We start from the raw sequence: 5,309 nt of genomic DNA, 5'->3' as shown, positions 1-5,309 counted from the left end.
AGAATGTGCAGTATCTGGTGTGTGTTTTCAGTGCTAAAACAGCTTAGACTGAGATGGGAGAGTCCAAGGGGAAGGTCGCCTTTAGGGAAAAACTTAACCCAAAGCCAGGACAGGCCATCCAACTGAGTCAACCAGACAGACTTCTAGAAATCCATAGACAGAAACCTGATATGAAGGGGTAAAGTGGGAGAAAAAAACCTGGAAAACATTTCTGAAGCAAAGAAAATATCACGGCAATTCTCTTTTTATGGGGAATATACATCTTCAGTGTGAGTAGAGAGAAAATTTTTAATGCTACTGACAGCAGGAGGATCCTTTTGTGGCTCAAACACCACTAGAATGGTTGTCAGGAAATCAGTATTTTAAGCTACCTGCTTTTTTGTGACCCAAAGAGAAACTTTTCACCTGGATCTTTGGTTTCCTCCCTTGTAAAGCTAAAGGGTTAGGTTAGCTTATCTATTCAGGTTTTGGGGTTTGTTTGTTTTTTTTTCCTCTTTTTCAGTTATAACATTCTGTGTTCTCTCATTCTGGGCTGAATTCCCAAGACGTTCAACAAAATAAATTTGTTTTGAAGAGATAGAGGAGGGAAGTGATTCACCTGTATTTATTCTAAAGCACAGGGTGAATTTTCTGTCAGATAACACCTTGACACATGCTGGATAGTTTCTGAATAAACCTGCTCTATGTGTGATGAAACATAGCAAATTGAAATTGACTCTAGTTTAATCTAAAAGCCGAAGGCATCTGACACATTCCCACCCATAGGAAATATTAGAAGGATTTCATTTAGTGCTAATGCTTGGTGCTAGAAATACTTGAAAGTCAAACACAAGTCATTTATTTTATGACTCATTTCCAACAACTTGGAGAAAAAAAACTTGTTTAGAAACTGTGTCAGTGCTATGAAAAGAGGCAAAGTAACGTAGAAGAATATTGAAATTCTCTCTATAGAGCATTAGAGAAAACCACATCTGAAAGTATATTCTGGATAATATTCTACATTAGCTCTTTACTTCCAAACTCCATGTGTCGCTGAAACAAGCCCATTATGAGGTTTCCCTAGCTCCATCTTGGTTGGAGACAGGAGAGGTTAGATCTTTAGTCCCACGTTAAGATTGTCTTGGTCTGATGCTGATGACCTGGAGACACCTGCTGCAGCATCTGGCATTTTAAAATCTGCTTTAACTTGAGTTGACAATATTCAGGTCCCCCTCCCTGGAATTCCCTGACTGATATCCCTACCCTGGGATTCTTTCTTGACTGCAATTTCAGGAACACAAAGACAGATCATGCACAGATTACATTCAGGGCTGGTAGGAGTTCTCCCTATAGGGTAGCAAGAACAGTGAAGTTACATGGTATCCAGGGCATGCAAGACTGAGAGCTACAGCCGCCATCATGAGCACCAGAACATAACCAGGCATTGTCCAAAACAGCAGCTCTTTTTCCTCCTCTTATTTCTTTTTTCTATAAACTTTAACAAAAAGAGATGATATAATTATGCTAGGTTGTTGCCACCTAACTTGAGTCTCAGAGGCACCTGATCTCTTTTGTGTTTGGTCAGGAAGATGCTTTTCAGATAATGTACCAAAATCTGGCCTGAGAGGCAAGATTGGTTTCAACTGACCTATAGGCCCAATCATAGCTTGTGGGCCGAAATAGAATTTTGGGATCTCTTACTTCAAAATGGAGCAATGTAAATAAGCAGATACTTTGGGGTTGATTAGCTTTCTGACTGATTAGACTGCAGATGAATAGGACGTTCATAAATAAAAGTACCACGAAGCTGCTAAGGATCTCTGCACAGTCCCCCCATCTGCTGCAGGAGCCACTTGTAGCAGATGTAGACCCTCAGGGAATGTGAAAGGCTTGCATGCTGACTCCACTCTGATATATTTAGAAAGACTCTGTAAGATCAGGTCAATTATCTCTGTTCTGCAAAGAAGTCTCACTGAGGATAAGCAACTGTGAAATTATGCCCATATGTTTTTAAAAATGCTTTCCTCTGTAGGAAATTATAGGAAATCGATATAATCTCATTTAAATCTAAACTATAAGGAAAAATATATACATTTCACTCTTTGCCAGTGAAATATGGAAGCCTTTTAACTAGAGGCATATCCAAGTCTTCCTAAATTCACGATCTTAAAAAGTGAAGTGTCAGCTCCAAAAAGTTGAGCCAGGCCTCCCACTAAAACCACTCATTCCCATGGTAAACCTATCATGTGAGTTAAGGTGGAAGTGCTGGAGACCCAGAGAGAAAAGATGTCAATAATCTGTATATCATTTCTATGTTTTGTGATTATTTGTATATTTAATTTTTTGTTTTGTATTGTATTTCCTACATTTATCAAGGTTTGCGTTTCTTCCATTTGCCTTAACAACATTTGGGAAGTTACCCGTATTATTTCTATTATTTTAGTGATGATCCTTAAGACTTCCCTGGTGGCTCAGATGGTAAAGCGTCTGCCTACATTGCGGGAGGCCCGGGTTCAATCCCTGGGTCAGGAAGATTTCCTGGAGAAGGAAATGACAACCCCTTCCAGTATCCTTGCCTGGAAAATCCCATGGACGGAGAAGCCTGGTAGGCTACAAGTACAAGGGGTCGCAAAGAGTCGGACACGACTGAGTGAAATCAGCTCACTTCACTTCACTTCAGTGATGATCCTTAGAATTCTTACACATAAACTTCACCTAACCATGTCTGAATTTTATCTACAATTCTACCTTCCTCCTTTAAAGGGAGCTTTAAATGCTGTAAATATGTAAATATGATCACCCCTCTCTGTCTTAAAAACTATTATTATTTTGTTTTTAAATTTCTAAATATTACTTATTTTTTATGCTATTTGAATTTACTCATGTCTTTCTCAATTACTTTACTTATAATTGCTTTTCACATCCAACTTCTTCATTCTTGGCTCATTATTTCTTCCTGAAATGTATCTTGTTTAGTATCTCTTTCACTAAGTGCATACTAGTAGTAAAATCTCTCATAGTGTATCTGAAAATATGTTTAGTTTACACTCATTCTTGAGTAACAGTTCAAGATCCCATAGAGTTCTATAGTAATCGCTATTTTGGTTTCACAGTTTAAAAATATTCCATTATCTTCACACCTCTGTGTTGCGTTAAGTCTGTTAGGAGGTCTAATTATCATTTTTTATTCATATTGTTTTCCTCTATTTCCTTTGATTTTATCCTCTCTGTCTATACCATAATGTGTCTACATATATACACAGCTTTGTTTTTATATCCAGAGAGACAGGAAGTCTGTCTGAATAAAATGTAATACTGGGGATTAATTTCCTTTAATTCACATCAATGTGCCTTCTCAGTGTTTTCACTAGGTCTACCTTTAACCACTTCTACTCATTTCTTATACAGTGCAGGGTCTATACTCTAGCTATGGTGATAATTTAAAATACAAAATCTGATTATATCATTTTCCTGCTTAAAATTATTAAAAACTTTCCTACATTCCAAGAATAAAGACCAAAATCCTAAACAAGATCTAAAAGGCCCTCCCTGAGAAACACAAGCTGGAATCAAGATTGGAAGGAGAAATATCAATAACCTCAGATATGCGGATGACACCACCCTTATGGCAGAAAGCAAAGAGGAACTAAAAGCCTCTTGATGAAAGTGAAAGAGGAGAGTGAAAAAGTTGGCTTAAAGCTCAACATTCAGAAAACGAAGATCATGGCATCTGGTCCCATCACTTCATGGGAAATAGATGGGGAAATAGTGGAAACAGTGTCAAACTTTATTTTTGGGGGCTCCAAAATCACTGCAGATGGTGACTGCAGCCATGAAATTAAAAGACACTTACTCTTTGGAAGAAAAGTTATGACCAACCTAGATAGCATATTCAAAAGCAGAGACATTACTTTGCCGACTAAGGTCCGTCTAGTCAAGGCTATGGTTTTTCCAGTGGTCATGTATGGATGTGAGAGTTGGACTGTGAAGAAAGCTGAGCGCCGAAGAATTGATGCTTTTGAACTGTGGTGTTGGAGAAGACTCTTGAGAGTCCCTTGGACTGCAAGGAGATCCAACCAGTCCATTCTGAAGGAGATCAACCCTGGGATTTCTTTGGAAGGAATGATGCTAAAGCTGAAACTCCAATACTTTGGCCACCTCCTGCGAAGAGTTGACTCATTGGAAAAGACTCTGATGCTGGGAGGGATTGGGGGCAGGAGGAGAAGGGGACAACAGAGGGTGAGATGGCTGGATGGCATCACTGACTCGATGGACATGAGTCTGAGTGAATTCTGGGAGTTGGTGATGGACAGGGAGGCCTGGCGTGCTGCGATTCATGGGGTTGCCAATAGTCGGACATGACTGAGCGACTGAACTGAACTGAAGGGACATCTGCTGATTCCTGGATCTTTTTCTCGTTTGCTTCCTGACTTTCAGACACATTGATTTCCTCTCTGTTTTTCCACAGTTTTGTTCAGTTAACTTCCAGTCATTCTTGAGATCTTATTTCAGTATTAGTCCTCAGATGAAGACTTCTCTGACCCCTTGGAATATATCAGGTCTTTCTAAGACATGCTCTTACGACCATCTCCCTTATTTCAATGGGACTATAAATATATGACCATAGGACTGTCTGTCTTATCTGTTTGAGGTCAGGAATCTCTTTCTTTTGTTCAACATTGTTACCCTAACACACATCATAATTCCTGCCACACAGAGGTTATTTTTAAAGGCTAATAATAAAGCAATACTTTTTAACTACCAGTATGTTCTTATTTGTTTATCCTACCTGCATGGAAGGTATCTATTACCTACTAACCTAAAAAAATTGCTTGTTAAGACTTAGCAGACCTAGTATATCATTTCTACCAACCTTTACATCTTGTTAAACTAGAAAATTGTATCACATGGAATTATGTGTGTGTTTTTTTTAGTTACATTTTTAATGTAGCTAATCATCACTTGTCATCCTAAAAAGAGGTGAAGTTCAAGAACATGACATTTTGTTTTGAAAAATACCTTGGAACTAGATGGTGGTTGAATTTTTTTTTGTCAAAAAGTCATATAATTAAAAGTTAACCATTCACATATAAATGAAAGTAAGTATGCTTCAGAAAGGGAAAATAAAAAACAACCCTACTGTTGGGAATCATGAGCTCATCTAAGCAAGAAGCTGCCATCTGGAGAAACGATTTTCACACTCTGATGACAGAAGTGGCCTTATATCACCAAGTGTGACATGCCTTCTTCACTTCTTTTCTAATTAAATGAAATTTTCTTTGAAGGAGCTTTTAGTTAAAGATATAATTGTGCTGATATAATCCAAGTAA

Source organism: Ovis aries, chromosome 9, assembly GCF_016772045.2.
Source record: "Ovis aries strain OAR_USU_Benz2616 breed Rambouillet chromosome 9, ARS-UI_Ramb_v3.0, whole genome shotgun sequence".
NCBI lineage: Eukaryota > Metazoa > Chordata > Mammalia > Artiodactyla > Bovidae > Ovis > Ovis aries.
The sequence above is the reverse complement of the archived record's forward strand: the minus strand, read 5'-3'. Positions refer to the sequence as shown.